The sequence below is a fragment of the Giraffa tippelskirchi genome, chromosome 2, assembly GCF_054371585.1.
Source record: "Giraffa tippelskirchi isolate mGirTip1 chromosome 2, T2T-mGirTip1v1.2.pri, whole genome shotgun sequence".
Lineage (NCBI taxonomy): Eukaryota > Metazoa > Chordata > Mammalia > Artiodactyla > Giraffidae > Giraffa > Giraffa tippelskirchi.
This window is the reverse complement of record NC_137276.1, coordinates 200,060,748-200,080,212: the sequence shown is the minus strand read 5'-3', so window position 1 is coordinate 200,080,212 and position 19,465 is coordinate 200,060,748. Positions and strand designations below refer to the sequence as shown.

The 19,465-nt window shown below is 37.2% G+C and overlaps 1 pseudogene; it reads left to right on the top strand.

Annotated features, from left to right (window-relative positions):
• Positions 1–244: 244 nt before the first annotated feature.
• Positions 245–11,068, top strand: LOC145539635 (transcription cofactor vestigial-like protein 1 pseudogene; annotated as a pseudogene).
• Positions 11,069–19,465: the final 8,397 nt, after the last annotated feature.

Here is a 19,465-nt window from a genome sequence, read left to right as displayed (position 1 = left end):
TCCAAATCTCACATCTATACATGACTACTGGAAAAACCATACCCTTGACTAGACGGACCTTTGTTGGCAAAGTAATGTCTCTGCTTTTTAATATGCTGTCTAGGTTGGTCATGAGACCTCTTATTTCCCTGGTAAAGGAAGGCCACTGCCTCTCTGCAGTGCCGTCTGCGTGCCTGGTCCCTGCCTCTGTGCGAAAAGGACAGCTTCTGCCTTCAAGGAGCTCACAGCTCTTCCCTGAGTCACCATGGAAGACGTGAGGAAGACCACCATCCACACACAGAACCCTATCAAAACTGAACGGAATTCCCACTGTGTCCTTTTCCACTATTTCCAAGGGGACATTGGCAGTGTGGTGGATGAACACTTCTCCAGAGCTCTGAGCAATGTCAAGAGCCCCCAGGGACAGCACCCTTCCATCCCGAGCGGAGAAGTGCTGCTGAGGAATGGTAGTGACATGTCTCCACATCAGCGGCGTTTCTCTGCTCCGTGGACAAAGCCACAGCCGCAAGTATCTTTGGCAAATGGCGCCGCCAGCTGCAGCTTGAATGGATCTGGTCTCATGCCTATGGATCAATACCCACTGTCCCTGACCGGGGGCCCCTCTGTTCAGCCTGGCGAGCTGTGGCATTTCACCCCCCTCGCCAGCTCCGGCTTCCCAGAGTCTGGCTACCCTCATGCTTTTTCCACTGGGCACTTTGTTCCGGAGCCCCAGCCTGAGGGGAGGTATGAGCCCCTCCTAAGTCTCCTCCAGCCAGAGAGATGCCTAACCCATCCTCAGGAATCTGCCTTGTAGGAGGATGGCAACTCTGCCCAGATGGCCTGAAGCACAGGATTGTTCTTCAACCTGCCTCCCAGCTCAGCCCACTTTAAGAGAATCTATTTCCCCCCTGATGGTGGACCTGCTGGTGCCAGCTTTGCAGTTGAAAGAAGCCAGTCTTCAGAGAGGAGAAGGCAATGGCACCCCACTCCAGTACTCTTGCCTGGAAGTGCGGTCAAGACTCAAACCTGGGCTCCTTGGGCACCAAGCCAGCTCCTACCTCATCAAGCTTATTCTGTTTTTCAGGAAGCCAGTCTTCAGAGAGGAGAAGGCAATGGCACTCCACTCCAGTACTCTTGCCTGAAAAATCCCATGGACGGAGGAGCCTGGTATGCTACAGTCCATGGGGTCGCACAGAGTCGGACATGACTGAGCCACTTCACTTTCACTTTTCCCTTTCACGCAATGGAGAAGGAAATGGCAACCCACTCCAGTGTTCTTGCCTGGAGAATCCTAGGTACGGCGGAGCCTGATGAGCTGCCGTCTATGGGGTCGCACAGAGTCGGACACGACTGAAGCGACTTAGCATAGCATAGGTTGGTCATAACTTTCCTTTCCAGGGGTAAGCATCTTTCAATTTCATGGCTGCAGTCACAATCTGCAGTGATTTTGGAGCCCCCCAAAATAAATTCTGACACTGTTTCCACTGTTTCCCCATCTATTTCCCATGAAGTGATGGGACCAGATGCCATTATCTTAGTTTTCTGAATGTTGAGCTTTAAGCCAACTTTTTCACTCTCTTCTTTCATTTTCATCAAGAGGCACTATAGTTCTTCTTCACTTTCTGCCATGAGGGTGGTGTCATCTGCATATCTGAGATTACTGATATTTCTCCCGGAAATCTTGATTCCACCTTGTGCTTCCTCCATCTCAGCGTTTCTCATGATGTACTCTGCATATAAATTAAATAAGAAGGGTGACAATATACAGCCTTGACGTTCTCCTTTTCCTATTTGGAACCAGTCTGTCGTTCCATGTCCAGTTCTAACTGTTGCTTCCTTACCTGCATACAGATTTCTCAGGAGGCAGGTCAGGTGTCTGGTATTCCCATCTCTTTCAGAATTTTCCACAGTTTATTGTGGTCCACACAGACAAGTCATTTGGCATAATCAATAAAGCAGAAATAGATATTATTCTGGAACTCTCTTGCTTTTTCGATGATCCAGCGGATGTTCCAATTTGATCTCTGGTTCCTCTGCCTTTTCTAAAACCTGCTTGAACATCTGGAAGTTCACAGTTCACATATTGCTGAAGCCTGGCTTGGAGAATTTTGAGCACTGCTTTGCTAGCATGTGAGATGAGTGCAGTTGTGTGGTAGTTTGAGCATTCTTTGGCATTGCCTTTCTTTGGGGTTGGAATGAAAACTGACCTTTTCCAGTCCCATGGCCTCTGCTGAGTTTTCCAAATTTGCTGGCATATTGAGTGCAGCAGTTTAACAGTATCATCTTTTAGGATTTGAAGTATCTCAACTGGAATTTCATCACACCCACTAGCTTCATTTGTAGTGATGCTTCCTAAGGCCCACTTGACTTCACATTCCAGGGTGTATGGCTCTAGGTGAGTGATCACACCATCGTGATTATCTGGGTCGTGAAGATTTTTTTTTGTATAGTTCTTCTGTGTATTCTTGCCACCTCTTCTTAATATCTTCTGCTTCTGTTAGGTCCATTCCATTTCTGTCCTTTATTGAGCCCATCTTTGCATGAAATTTTCCCTTGGTATCTCTAATTTTCTTGACGAGATCTCTAGTCTTTCCCATTCTATTATTTTCTTCTATTTCTTTGCACTGATCACTGAAGAAGACTTTCTTATCTCTCCTTGTTATTCTTTGGAACTCTGCATTCAAATGGATTTATCTTTCCTTTTCTCCTTTGTCTTTTGCTCTTTTCTTTTCACAGCTATTTGTAACCACCTTTATTTTTTCTCATTTCCTAATATTAATATATTTCCTTTTTTCAATTAGCTCCCAAAACATTGGCTTCTTCACTCTTTATTCAAAATACCAGGCATGTTATGATTTACCTATGTTTCTGTCTTATCCTAGAGTACTTCCCTGAGATATGGCTACTCCTGTAGCCTCATTCAATGCTTTGTTCAAATTACTCAATTTCAGAGATGCTCATCAAACAACCTCATCTAAAATTCCAAACCAAGAGCCCACAATCACTACCTTACATCTCGTTTACTCTTTCTTATTTCTTCTATAGAACACATCAACTTCAAATATGCTTATAATTAGTGTATATGTTTGCTTTCTATAAACCTCCTTTTTTAATTCAAGCTTCTTGAGGACATTTATTCTATTTATTGCTATAAGTTCATAACCTACAGTAGTACCTAGAAGGTAAAACCCAATCATAGAACGTCTTTAAATGTATTAAAGAAAGCAAGCTAGTGCAGACTATACACAGAACAATAATTTCATATCAATAAAATATTTACAGTAGTATACAATATTATAAAATCATGTTTACTTTTGAAATAAGGATTATGGGTATACATGCATAGTTTATAGTGATGAATTTATAATATCCATAGAAATTATATGTTCTCTTAACAACAGAATAAGTAATTCAAAACATAAAAATACAAAAGCCAAATATCATCCAAAACCCCAAAGCCCAGTTTTTTTCTACAATAGCATTGATGGAGAAATTTTACCTAATCTCCCCTTCAGGATGATTTACTTCTACATACAGATTGAAGAATTCTTCCTTAGTGTTAGAATCTAAATAACTAAAATAAGTTACATTTCTATAATAATTGTTTTAATGTTTTCTCATGTATCTGTGCCCTTTCTTCCTCTGATTACTTCATTTTGTATTCTAACTCTCAACATTTTTTCTACTCTAGTTCTTCAGTTTTTCTACTTCAACAATAACAATTATTCTTGTATTAGATAATCTTTTCATTCAGAACTACTGTCCCTCTTTTAAATGTTTTATTTCACTTTCTTTTCTTTGCATTCAGTATGATTAGTTCAATTTTTCCTCTATGCCACAGTTTCACTTTTCATCTATTTTTGTGTCTCAATGTTTCTTATTTTTTCATTACATTAAAATTGTGTATTTTTTCTGAATTCCTTTTCTCAACTATAAAAATCGTACTTTCATCTACTTGTTTTCTTATATGGGTTTTGAATTCTATCATCTCGGTGTTTTCATTAAGCTTGTACATACTCTTATCTGTGCTATCTGCTATACCACTATGTGTACTTATTACCTGGAATTATGTTTCCTTACAGAGTTCTTCATCGTGATGTTGGATTCTTTTCTTTCATTTCTCTACAGAAGAATATCCACAATTCTTAATAATGTTTATTATCTTCTTTATGCTTAAGTTTTGTCGATGGCTCTGTCCAGAACTTCCCCCTTTATGTTGACTCAGTGTGATTGAAAATTCTTAATTCGTATCATTTGATTAAGACAAATTTATTTTACAACACTAAGTGTGAGCATGAAGGCTAAATTGTGTTTTCCATCTATTTTTTCTGGGATTCAAAGACTTGAGAGATTGAGGAGAAATGGAACAGTGTCCCTCTGGGTATAGTTTCCTCCATTATGTGCTCTCCTGCATCTTAGGGTCTTCTGGAATCCACTCCAAATAGCCAAAGACATGTTTAATTTTTGAAGATGTTAATTGTTTTGCCAACATCTACTTATTATTTTATTCTCTCCAATATGAAATCTGTATTTGAGGATATTCAATATTGTGCCAGCTCAACCTCTCTGCATTAGGAAACTGTACTATTATAAGGAATATCACCCACCTCATGTTGAAACACAGAGTAGATTTTTTTGAAAGTGCATAATGTGTAATCTAGGTTTATGTCCACTCTCTTTTTATTGTTGCTAGTAAATTTCAGACTATTTCTCTATTTGTTGTCTTCTGTTAAATTATGAAGGTATTTTTCTCCAATTGCTGAAAGTTATCTCTCTATAAATACCTCATTTACCTTTAGTTTCCTAAACTACATCATCTAGGTATTAGCAATGCTTATCTTTCAGCCCTATTTTGAATATTGCCTAAAGGAGGGACCATGTAGTCCTTGGTATATAGTCTTGTACAAAGTTGATGACACAGTCAAGTTAAACTACTGTTATTATTCATCTAAAAATAAAGATATTGAAACGACATACACGCAAATAAGATTAGAGAAAGAGATATTTCCAAATGTGTGCTTTTTTTTTTTTTTTAAATAAGGTTCCTTTGGGTATTTTCTTGTAACAAGAAACTAAGTTTATTTTTAGGCCATATATAAAATTATATATGTATTAGAATGGATGTGAAATAAAACCTTGATTTCTATATTAAAATTACCATTTTTAAATTCTGGAATTTGTATTCTAATGAAACAGATGGAAAACCTGTAGGTAAACTTCAACTGACATTAATTATGTATATCTGTTGTGTTTCAACAGCTGGTATCATTATAAATGTTATTAGCCTTATTAGGCATGTATGTAGGACTTTATTTGCAAGATGCTTTATAGTCTTTAATTAGTACATAACAGTCTTAGGAAGTGAATGATGGTGGTTATATTAAATTTCAACTAGTAGAAACCAAAATTTCAACAGTTATCTTGAACTAATTCTGCTGGCATTTTAGATATAGAAAGAATTAAGATTCCTAAGTAAGTGCTTATAATCATACTGTGTTCTCCTTGAAATTCAGTTTTTATATAAGCATTACAATGCTATTTTTATGGCTCAGTGGTAATGAATCTGCCTACAATGCCAGACACACAGGAGATGTGGGTTCTATCCTGGGGTTGGGAAGATTCACTGGAGGATGAAATGGCAACCCACTCTAGTGTTCTTACCTAGAAAATCCTATGGAGAGAGAAGCCCTGTGGGCTTCAGTCCATGGGGTCATAAAGAGTCAGACATGACTGAGAATGCACATGCGCACGCATACACATACACACACACTTATTTTTAATTTCATTTTTTATGTTTCTGGCATGACACAGTTTACTTCATTCAGTGATTTGGAATAAAGTCTTTTTTGGGTGAAAGGGTGCTTGCTTTGTTTTTTTTTTTTTCCCTTATGGAAAAAAGTTCATGTAGGATTTCTCAGATATATGATATACATAATTTATTATATTAATTTTATTTTTAAAATGGGACAAAGGCAAAATATATAGTGATATATATCACTAAATATTATGGTGCAACTTCCATAATATCTGTTTTACTTAAAGCATCAAAATTACATCCACAAATTTGATTATAACTATATGTGTTAATAAGAATCTAAAATTCAAGATTTCCAAATGTGTTTATCATAAAAGCTCAGAACTCCTGATGCCTAGATTAATGGCAAGTCAGTTGTGGCTGATTGACTGATTAATACCCAGTCAAAACTGACTGGACATTAATCTAGGCATCAGGATTTGTGGTCTCAAAAATCTAAAGCTAACAGTGTGGAATGGATTGTAGAGATGATGACTTTTGCTCTCTTTAAAATAGGGAAGAGCCAAGGATATATAATTCTCTTTTTATATTTTCATACATATTTAAACACTTAAAATATTTTAAAACTATATTTATGATTACATAGCAATTAGATTGTGTATGAATAATAGAATGACTTTTATCAGATTAAAGGTGATTACATAATTTATGTCATCTTGACACTATAATTTGATACAATATATTAATTAACTACTTAAAATCAGTATATTTAGACTTTTCATTAAGATGTTAATTAGCAAGTTGTTGTTCAGTTGCTAAGTCATGTCCGACTAATTAGCTAGTTAGTGGTAATTAAATCTGTTCTCTATTTTTCTACATTATTTACTCGGTCTCCCTTATTTTCCTTTTATGACCACAATCTGTAGAAAATGCACATTCCACACAAGGACAAAGGTAAGTTAAAGGTCATAGTGAAGGAAATTTTTAAAAAGTTATTTTTGCATGGTTCTCATTAAAACAAAATAAGAAACATATCATTTATATATTTATTGAAAGGGTCTTCGGGGTGAACTCTAAATTATGATGTGGAATTATTACCTTCAGATAATTCAACTGAAATAAATACTATATTATTATACATAATGCGTGCTTTAATTGTATCAGGAAAAGCCTCACCATAGGTATTTATTAAATAGCCATTTATACATTGGTAAATATGATATACAACAGGTTTCAGGAGTGGCATTTGTTCCTCAAGGGCATAATATTTGAGACAGATAGAACTCTATTAAAAAACACCTAGTATAGATTAAAATAGGCACTTTTCATTGGGAAAAAGCTTAAATGTACTCCATATGGTACTGAAGAACTATATGTGACCTTTCTAGTAACTCGCTATTAAATGCTGCAAATAAACACTAACTCCAGCAAAAGCAAATATTGAGACTGTCAAAAATAAATAAATGCTGTTTTTTTTATTTCAAAAAATATATATTTGGAAATTGGATTAAAGCCAAGGTATTAAAACATGATCAATTTAAGAAAACTATAAAGTTACAGATAAACAGAATGTTAACAATAATTAAAATGGAATTCTTAACTACAAATGAATTATCAACCATCTCTTTAAAGAGAAAATTTTATGAAGAAACTCTGTCTAATTAATAATCTTATGGATTATACACAACTTCTCCAAGGACATATTAATAAATTAATTTGTTTTTAACAGAAATAAAAATTACTATCAATCTAAACGACCAATGGGTTGATAGCAGGTGTCAACAAGTTACCTACTGGCAATTGATAATGTTTCTTAGAGCAGTGGTTCTCAAACTTTGCTGCTTATTAGAATCACTTGCGAATTTTTACAACTTCATGTCTAAGTTGCATTTCCTGCCTACTAAATCAGCAGTTGTAGGGCTTAAACAGCATCAGTGCTTTTTGTTTGTTTGTTTTTAATTCTCAGTTTTTCCAATGTATAGCCAAATCAGATAATCAGTTTCTTAGAATAATATCTGCCAAACTTAAAATGCAATTTATAAGCCAAGAATTTTAAGGCTGGGTCCAAGATTTTCATCTCTAACAAACTTCTATATGAGGCAGTTGCTGCAGGTCCTTGGACTTCACCTTAAGAAGCAAGGCCTCAGAGCATCTTTGTCAGTATATCACTCAAATACCATGTGAAAGTTTAACGCAATATATGTTTTCTGATAGAAAAGTGCTATATTAAATTTGTGAATTCTTTCCTCTAAAACTGGTACTATATTACAATACTATTAATAATATTTTTCTTAATATTAAAATATGTGGATCATAAGCTTAAATTATTTTTAAGATAGGTATTCAGAAACACTTAGTGATGTAGGGAGATATAATTTTGTAGATAGTTCTTTATATTCAGCTTACTCTAATTACTTAGAATATGTATTATTCTGTAGTATATTCAAACATTTAGGACTTCAGGAGGATTATAATTCCTTTCAGTCCAGAAATTTAAAATGATTTTATCCAAATTTTTACAAAGTTTGTCCATGTGAGTCTGAGTTTTCAATTTATTATTTTATGTAAATCAATCTAAAAATGGCAGGTTTCAGATTATCTTCTTTCATAATATGCATGAAAATAATATAAACATTTATCTGAAAATCTCAAAAATCAAATATTATATCCTCTTGGTAATCTAAAGATGGCTTAATGAAGCCTAATATATTTTGACTTGAATATTTAAGGAATAAATAAAAACGAATACAGCCAGTATGTATCCTGTGCCTGTAACTCTTCAAACTGTTTTTTTTTAGCTGTAGGCTGAGGAGATACTAATAGTGTTAATTTGCTTCTTTAATTTTTCTTTCCTCCTATTACAAATATTCACTATAAAAATCCCATTTACCTTCACTTAATTAAACTTTATTAGTCAAAGCAATATATCTATGCAGCCATTTTTTTTCTGGTTTTCATATCTGATTAATACAAGTGGCTTTTAAAAATGATCCCATAAATGTATTAAACATAAGGTGAAATTACTTTTTATTTTGAATACTGATGTCTGGGGTTAGAAAAGGATTCCATTATAATTCCTAGAAGTGTTTTTTTAATCATGAAACTTTATGAAGCTACTAGAATGTGTTATATCTAGTTGTCTGCATTTTTTGCTTGTTCAGAATCAATGCCACCATTACTATCACAACAAAAAGTCTAAGTCATCCTTTGTTTGATAGAAAAGAGAATGTTTAAGAAAGTAAGGACTGTGTTGAATTTTTAATTATTTTTTAATTTTCAATTTAAAAATAGTCTTAAAAATTTATGAGCCATGGGAAGTGAGAAATATATCAAATAAATGTGTATTAAAAGCATTTATTCAAAGCATACCTTAAATAACATTCCCTGGAACTGTAAAACTTAAGATACTCATTAAGTGTTAAACTAACTCACACCTCTATGCACTGTTTGAGGTGATTCAATTATTGTCATATTGAAATGACACATGCTAAGCTGGGTACATATGACTTCCTTAGAAACAATGCCAATTAGACAGTCACTCTTATTATCAATCCTACAGAATGCATTGCTAACAAGGTCTTAAGTCATTTCACCAAGTCATCAAGTTTAAACTTCCTTTATCTTATTTGAAAAGAAGTAGAAAAAGTCATCCAACTCAATATCCCAATCTACCCTATTCTATATTGTTGCCATTTCTGAATTCTTAATTTTTTTCTGAAAATACTTTCACAAAGTTTATTTAAGTTTTCAATAAAATTTATCTTAAACTTTGAGAACTTTAGAAGGAAAGCAAAGTATATACACAAAATGTAATAGCTGTAACTGAAAAATTAAACATGAACAATTTATTTTTTGCGTATCTAGATGTAAACTAGGGTGACATTAAGAGCAAGAAAACACACTGTAATTGTTAGTAAATTTCAGAGTTGAAAATTAGACTTAAATTTATGATTCACATCCTCTTTTCTTTTGAAATAATTTTGCATGTACAGAAAAACTACCAAAATGTTGTACTCTTCACCCATTTTCCCCTAATATTAACATCCTAAATATTTATAACATGATTATTAAAACAAAAGAAGTTAATATTAGCATAAAACTGATAACTAATTTGGATTTTATTTTGATTTCACCTGTTTTTCAACTAATATTCCTTTTCTATTCCAGAGTCCAACTTAGGCTGCAAAATTACATTTACTTATTTGTTAAAACTAATACACAGATGGAACTAATACACAGATGAAAGAATTTTAGAATTGTAACTCATACACTTTGCAAAAAAATTACTAAACATTACTGATAGAATACAGTATTTCTGTACAGTTCATTTTGTGTTTAGTTTTATATTACTCAGCCAAAATATTAAGTATTTTCCAAAGTTGCATCAGTTAATTCTTTTCATCCCCATCTTATTCATTGTAAAATGATTATTTTGAAATACACAGTTTTTAACTGTTTGTATTTTACTTTAAGTTCCCTCTGTACGAACTGAACTGTACATCACCAAATTCTTAGGTTGAAACCTAACCCCCAATGTGTCTGTATTTGGAATGGGGCCTTTATGGATGTAATTAAGGTTAAATGAGATCACAAAGGTTAAGACCCTAATCCAACAGAAGTAGTGTGCTTATGAGAAGAGGAAGAGATTATCAAAATGTGTGCACAGAGAAAAAAGCTATATGGAATACAACAAAAGGTGGCTATCTGCAAGGGAAGAAGAGAGAAACCATGAGCAAAGCAAATCTTGAGGTTATAAAGCCTTGGATAGCAAAACAAATGACAGAAATCCTTGGATTTTAAAATATCTTGATTAACTTTATGTCCAACTAGCTAGAAGTGAAAATTCCAGGACTCCAAAATATCACATCACCCTAATTGGTTTTCGAATGGGGAGGGGAGAAAGAAAAAGCTAAAAAATTGATGAACTATGGCCTCTGCTGCTACAGGCACAAGAAAACATGACAGTATTCCACTCTGTTTTCCTACAACACAAAGAAGAATAAATATAACAGAGATAGACTGAATAAGAAACTTGCCACCTATAAGAAAGCAAGGTAAAGACAAAGATAAAAGATAAGGGGGAAAAAAAAATAAAAGCCGAACAGAAAATACAGAAAGGTCCAGAAGATGCTAACCCTTCCCTGAAAGACCAACCTCTCCTGCCAGGAGAGAGAGACAGGAAAGTCATTGAACATTTCATTTTTACAGAATCAATAACTGGGAAGTTCATTCCTCATTCCAGGAATGAAGGAGAAGACCCCAGAGCTCCCAAAACCTGAAGAGAAAATAAGTGAACTTCAGTGTAGGAGGCCACCATTATTAGTGACCGCCTGAAATTTCTCAAATCTGAACCTGTATCAAAGTCCAGAGAGGGAAAATAAACATGCTGACAGAAAAGTCCAATTATGTGTATGTATATATATATATATATATATATATAAAACAAGAGAAGACTCTCTAGGTCACATTCTAAATTGAGGACTCACGTGTATTCTAGCTCTCCTGATACTCAACCAATTCAGTGCACCACCTGCTACTGAAGCTCGTGGCCATGGCAAAGCCTGCCAAGCCCCAAAGGTGTCCATTCCTCTCAGGAGAACTCCAGCAAAGGCAGATATCTCTTCCACCAAGACATAAAAGCACAGACTTCCAGTAAATCAAAAATATGTTCAACCATAACCTTATCTGAATGCAGTTTATTATCTTACCTTCTAGGTCACCATAAAAGGAACCTCCTAGGGTCAACGAAAAACTAGCAGGTTATCTCCTCAGCAAGTCCAAGGCAAAAATACTGGCTATGACCTCCAGCAACTCTACTGCCAAAAACTTCTTTTGCAACCTTGTACAGTTGAACTGCGCATGAAAAACATGGGCGTCTATCTCTCCAGAGGGAAGTTCAGGTAAAATGACCAAACTTAAATGTCTGAAATGACACTAGAAGTAAGAGTGCCCCTCACTACACCTGAACCTACAATACAAGAATCATCTAAACCTGCAAAGGAGAAAGTGGCAAAATGCAAGCAGCAGATTCAGTACAGCAGGGATATCAATATGGCCAAAAAAATCAGCAGTCTTTATATGACTGGCTACATCTCTCCTGAACAACTTTCTATTCAAGAGGTCTCATGTGAATTATTATAATGAAGTAGGCAGAGAGTTTCAGAAAAACATCTATTTCTGCTTTATTGACTATGACAAAGCCTTTGACTGTGTGGATCACAATAAACTGTGGAAAATTCTGAAAGAGATGGGAATAACAGATCATATGACCTGTCTCTTGAGAAACCTGTATGCAGGTCAGGAAGCAACAGTTAGAAATGGACATGGAACAACAGACTGGTTCCAAATAGGAAAAGGAGTACGTCAAGGCTGTATATTGTCACCTTGCTTATTTAACTTATATGCAGAGTACATCATGAGAAATGCTGGGCTAGTGGAAGCACAAGCTGGAATCAAGATTGATGGGAGAAATATCAATAACCTCAGATATGCAGATGACACCACACTTATGGCAGAAAGTGAAGAGGAACTGAAGAATCTCTTGATGAAAGTGAAAGAGCAGAGTGAAAATGTTGGCTTAAAGCTCAACATTCAGAAAACTAAGATCATGGCATCCAGTCCCATCACTTCATGGCAGATAGATGGGGAAACAGTGGAAACAGTGGCTGACTTTATTTTTTGAGGGGCTCCCAAATCACTGAAGATGGTGATTGTAACCATAAAATTAAAAGACACTTACTATTTGGAAGGAAAGTTATGACCAACATAGATAGCATATTAAAAAGCAGAGACATTACTTTGCCAACAGAGGTCCGTCTAGTCAAGGTTATGGTTTTTCCAGTAGTCGTGTATGGATGTGAAAGTTGGACTGTAAAGAAAGCTGAGCAGCGAAGAATTCATGCTTTTGAACTGTGGTGTTGGAGAAGACTCTTGAGAGTCCCTTGGACTGCAAGGAGATCCAGCCAGCCCATCCTAGAGGAGATCAGTCCTGGGTGTTCATTGGAAAGTCTGATGTTGAAGCTGAAACTCCAATACTTTGGCCACCTGCTGCAAAGAGCTGACTCATTGGAAAAGACTCTGATGTTGGGAAAGATTGAGGGCAGGAGGAGAAGGGGATGGCAGAGTATGAGATGGTTGGACTGCATCACTGACTCAATGGACATGAGTTTGGGTGGACTCTGGGAGTTGGAGATGGGCAGGGAGGCCTGGCGTGCTGCGGTTCATGGGGTTGCAAACAGTCAGACGACTGAGCGACTGAACGGAACTGAACTGAACTGAGGCAGGCTGTGGATACATTCTTACTCCTGGAGTGCTTTTCTAGGAAAGTGCCAGAAAGAGACTTCCCTCCCTGTAGACAGAGAATTTGCCTCTGCTGCCAATGTGAAGACGACCTCTCTTTCCTTCCCCACCCTCCACCTCTCAGTCCTTGCTCTTCTCCTGCCATGAAACTGTACTCACCTTCCTAAGAAAACACTCCTCTGGAATACAGGGGAGATTTTCCTCTTTACCCTCAAAGAGAACTCCCACCCTGCTTCCAAAAGATGACATCACTATCTGACAGCAGAAACATAGGGACTACCATTCTCCCACCTCCTAAAGAAGCTTCCCAGTCACCAAGGACTTTTGCCTGCAATAACATCAAAGTATAAAAAGGATCATCCCTGATCAAGTTTACATAAGAGTTTATGTAAAAATCATCACCACAACCAAACAGCATTTTCCTTCACTAACTTGTGGAGCTTCTCAGACCATCTTAGGACCCTCTCAACCCTTCTCTGGCACTCACTTCTACCCTACTTCCTTCCTAAGAAAAGAAGCATATTAGGAGAAGGCAGTCCACATCCACAAGTAGTAGGACCAGGACTCTAGATTTCAAAACTACAGCAACAACAAAAAGCAAGACAATCTCAGTAAGCCCTCAGACTTTTATGAAGACTCAGGATCTGTTAAGATCTGTCAAGATCTCATCCTCAGGATCTGTTTCAGGATCCTCTGGGACATGGCATCTTCATTCCTGTCCAATATGTTACCCAGTAACAAAAAAAAAAACAAGAAGGGAAAGACTGAATGCTTCTGCTGCAGGCATTGTAGACCTGCTTCTAAAAGAGCATCAACAATGGAAGGACTGAGCCAGAACCAAGCCAAAGGAGAGACTGAAAGTAAACCTAAGGATAACCTTGATGACGGGTTTCCCAGGTGAGCTAGTGGTAAAGAACCCGCCTGCCAATGCAGGAGATATGAGACTGTGGTTTCATCCCTGGGTCAGGAAAAACCCGTGGAGGTAGAGGACGGTAGCCACTCCAGTGTTGTTGCCTGGAGAATCCCATGGGCAGGGGTAGTCTATAGAATCTCAAAGAGTCAAACTGTGACTTAGCATGCATGCAAGTATTATGACATAGAAAAGCACCTGTGAAGAAAGGCAGTGAGATAAACATGGAAGGCTGACAGATTTCCCAAAGATGGAAATATTTGGTGTAATGTAAGTTTTATGTGTACTTCCCTAGTGGCTTGTACACAATTTGGCTTTATATTGTGAAGTGTTCATAGTGGGTTAGTGGCGATCTTTGACTGATAGATGACAGATTGATTTTGAGTGAAATACTTTAAGCCAAATTATTTTTATTTAAACATGTTTAAATATGGTTGGCATTCTTATGCTTCCTTTCACTGCCCATGGCTATTCCCAGAAAGTTGATTTTATTTCTCTCATTTGAGTTGTAATGCCCATGTAAATTGATGCCTCTGACCCTTCCATGCTTTGTAAAACTTGCCCAGAATTTGACCATTCATGAACAATAAGCAAGACACAACACCTGAACAATATGAACACAGCAGTAAACAAAAGTATAAATGAATATTTTAATGTGACTCTTCATCCTTTATTTATACAGGTAGTCAAAAGTATATGAGAGTTTTGTTTCTACTGCAGTGCTAAGGAAGTAGCAGTAACCACACTATTTAAAATTTACTGATGTTGTAAAGCATTATCTCATTCTTATTTTGATTTACACTAATTCCACTAGTTATGTCTAGGTAGTACTTGTGACTGCTTACATTTATTGCAATTTAGAATGTACTGTTTTACAACCTGCTTAATCATTTATTTTTATACAATCTTTTATTATTCATATTTATATTCTAAGTGAGACATAGATCATAGCCATTGTTTCTCTTTAGTAGGAATATGTATATAACTCTACTAAAGGGAAATATATATATATATAATTTACATATACATGTATATGTAAATTATATATATATATGTTTGTTTAGATCAGAGGTTGTTGTAGGTTGTGATATGTAAAATTATAGGTAAAACTGAACAGCAATTAGCATATGCCCCAAATCTGGACCACTTTTAATTTTTATACATGAACTTCAGTTCAGTTCAGTTGCTCAGTCGTGTCTGACTCTTTGCAACCCCACGAATCGCAGCACACCAGGCCTCCCTGTCCATCACCAACTCCCGGAGTTTACCCAAACCCATGTCCATCGAGTCGGTGATGCCATCCAACCATCTCATCTGCTATCGTCCCTTTCTCCTCCTGCCCCAATCCTTCCCAGGATTAGGGTCTTTTCCAATGAGTCAACTCTTCGCATGAGGTGGCCAAAGTATTGGAGTTTCAGTTTCAACATCAGTTCATCCAATGAACACCCAGGACTGATCTCATTTAGGATGGACTGGATGGATCTCCTTGCAGTCCAAGGGACTCTCAAGAGTCTTCTCCAACACCACATTTCAAAAGCATCAATTCTTCAGCACTCAGCTTTCTTCACTGTCCAACTCTCACATCCATACATGACCACTGGAAAAACCATAGCCTTGACTAGACAGATCTTTGTGGGCAAAGTAATGTCTCTGCTTTTCAATATGCTATCTAGGTTGGTCATAACCTTCCTTCCAAGGAGTAAGCGTGTTCTAATTTCATGGCAGCAATCACCATCAGCAGTGATTTTGGAGCCCCCAAAAATAAAGTCTGACACTGTTTCCACTGTTTCCCCATCTGTTTCCCATGAAGTGATGGGACCAGATGCCATGATCTTAGTTTTCTGAATGTTGAGATTTAAGCCAACTTTTTCACTCTCCTCTTTCACTTTCACAAGAGGCTCTTTAGTTCCTCTTCACTTTCTGCCATAAAGGTGGTGTCATCTGCATATCTAAGGTTATTGATATTTCTCCCAGCAATCTTGATTCCAGCTTGTGTTTCTTCCAGCCCAGCATTTCTAATGATGTACTCTGCATGTAAGTTAAATAAGCAGGGTGACAATATACAGTCTTGCCGTTACTACTGCTGTTGCTAAGTCGCTTCAGTCATGTCCAACTCTGTGCGACCCCATAGACGGCAGCTCAGCAGGCTCTGTCATCCCTGGGATTCTCCAGGCAAGAATACTGGAGTGGGTTGCGGTTTCCTTCTCCAGTGTATAAAAGGGAAAAGTGAAAGTGAAGTTGTTCAGTTGTCCGACTCTTAGCCACCCCGTGGACTGTAACCTACCAGGCTCCTCTGTCCATGGGATTTTCCAGGCAAGAGTAGTGGAGTGGGATGCCATTGCCTTCTCCATACAGACTTGATATACTCCTTTTCCTATTTGGAACCAGTCTGTTGTTCCATGTCCAGTTCTAACTGTTGCTTCCTGACTTGCATACAGGTTTCTCAAGAGACAGGTCAGATGGTCTGGTATTCCCATCTCTTTCAGAATTTTCCACAGTTTATTGTGATCCACACAGTCAAAGGCTTTGGCATAGTAAATAAAGCAGAAATAGATGTTTTTCTGGAACTCTCTTGCTTTGTCGATGATCCATCGGATGTTGGCAATTTGATCTCTGGTTCCTCTGCCTTTTCTAAAATCAGCTTGAACATCTGGAAGTTCACAGTTCTCGTATTGCTGAAGGCTGGCTTGGAGAATTTTGAGCATTACTTTACTAGCACGTGAGATGAGTGCAATTGTGCGGTAGTTTGAGCATTCTTTGGCATTGCCTTTCTTTGGGATTGGAATGAAAACTGTCCTTTTCCAGTCCTGTGGCCACTGCTGAGTTTTCCAGATTTGCTGGCATATCAAGTGCAGCACTTTCACAGCATCATCTTTGAGGATTTGAAATAGCTCAACTGGAATTCCATCACCTCCACTAGCCTTGTTCATAGTGATGCTTTCTAAGGCCCACTTAACTTCACATTCCAGGATGTCTGGCTCTAGGTGAGTGATCACACCATCATGATTATCTGGATTGTGAAGATCTTTTTTGTATAGTTCTTCTGTGTATAGTTCTTCTTGCCACCTCTTAATATCTTCTGCTTCTGTTAGGTCCATACCATTTCCGTCCTTTATTGAGCCCATCTTTGCATGAAATTTTCCCTTGGAATCTCTAATTTTCTTGAAGAGATCTCTAGTCTTTCCCATTCTGTTGTTTTCCTCTATTTCTTTGCATTGATCGCTGAGGAAGGCTTTCTTATCTCTCCTTGCTATTCCTTGGAACTCTGCATTCAAATGGGAATATCTTTCCTTTTCTCCTTTGCTTTTCTCTTCTCTTCTTTTCCCAGCTGTTTGTAAGGCCTCCTCAGACAGCCATTTTACTTTTTTGTATTTCTTTTCCATGGGGATGATCTTGATCCCTGTCTCCTGTACAATGTCACAAACCTCTGTCCGTAGTTCATCAGGCACTCTGTCTATCAGATCTAGTCCCTTAAATCTACTTGTCACTTCCACTGTATAATCATAAGGGATTTGATTTAGGTCATACCTGAATGATCTAGTGGTTTTCCCTACAGTAGTTTACTTAAATATAGACATATTCTTTCATATATATATATATATATATATATATATATATATATATATATACAGACACACACACACACACATATATATATATATTTATATTTATATATATATAATCTGCTGCTGATTTTGCACTCAACAATTGAATTGAGCAGAGCTGAGTTCACAACAGGGACTGTATGGACTAAAGTACCAAAAATAAGTACTGTCTTGTCCTGTACTGACCACTACCACAGACTGTAGGTAATAGGATTTAGAACTAAAAGGAGATAAAACTTATATTTCATTTTCATTTGCCAATAAGGAAACAGAATTAAAGTGTTTAAAAAATGGGTTAATTAAATGTGTCTAATTACTGTTACAAGAACTCTAGCCTCCTGATTTTTATTTTCATCATTTCAGTATCTGTATCTACTTCTCAAATCTGTAAATAAGGCCATTTATATAAACTGGTAATTTATATTTATATAAACTTTAAATGACATTGAGGAGATACCCCACATCCAAGGGCAAAGGAGAAGCCCCAACAAGATGGTAAGAGGGGCTAAATAACTTTTAGAATCAAACCCCATACCTGACAGAGATGCTCAGAGGGCTCAAACAAGCCTTGTGCTCACCAAGACCCAGAGACCCCAAAGAGACTGAGACAGAACTGTGTTTGAGTGTCTCCTGCAGAGGTACAGACTAATAGGGGGACTGCTGCAGGGGCAGAGGCTCTGGGTGCAGGAGTCCTGGGTATGGCATATGCCCTCTTGGAGGAGGTCACCACTAACCCTAACATAGAGCTGCCAGAACTTACACAGGACTGGGAAACAGACTCTTGGAGGGAACAAATAAAATCTTGTGGACACCAGGACCCAAGAGAAAGGAGCAGTGACTCCAAAGAGACTGACCCAGACTTGCACGTGAGTGTCCAGGAGTCTCCAGTGGAAGCATGGGTCAGAATTGCCCTGCTGCAGGTTTGGGGGCACTGCATGCGACAGTTCCTACATGGGACTTTTGAAGGAGTACACCATTATCTTCATTACCTCCATCATAGTTTAGCCTCAGGTAAATATTATGGAGGGAACACAACCTCTCCCATCAACAGAAAATTGTATTAAAGATTTACTGAGCATGGCCCCACCCATCAGAAAAAGACATTTTCTTCCTCAGTCTTTCCCATCAGGAAGCTTCCATAAATCTCTTATCCTTCTCCATCAGAGGGGAGAGACAATGAAAACCATAATCACAGACAACTAACCAATCTGATCACATGGACCACAGCCTTGTCTAACTCAATGAAACTATGAGTCATGCCATGTAGGGCCACCCAAGACGGATGGGTCATGGTGACAAAACATGGCCCACTGGAGAAGGGAATGACAAACCCCTTCAGGATTCTTGCCTTGAGAACTCCATGAACAGTATGAAAAAGAAAAAAAGATAAGACACTGAAAGATGAACCCCCTAGGTCCGTAGGTGCCCAATATGCAACTGAAGACCAGTGCAGACATAATTCCAGGAAGAATGAAGAGACAAAGCCAAAGAAAAAACAACACCCAGTTGTGCATGTGACTGGTGATGGAAGTACAGTCTGATGCTGTAAAGAACAATATTGCATAGGAACCTGGAATGTTATTAGGTCCATGAATCAAGGCAAATTGGAAAATGTCTAACAGGAGATGGCAAGAGTCAACATCAACATTTTAGGAATCAGCAAACTAAAATAGACTGGAATGGGTGAATTTTACTCAGATGACAATTACATATACTACTGTGGGCAAAAATCCCTTAGAAGAAATGGTGTAGCCATTTTAGTAAGCAAAAGAGTCCGAAACGCAGTACTTGGATGCAATCTCAAAAATGACTGAATGATCTCTGTTTTTTTCCAAGGCAAAATATTCAATATCACAGTTATCCAAGTCTATACCCCAACAAGTAATGCTGAAGAAGTAGAAGTTGAAAGGTTCTATG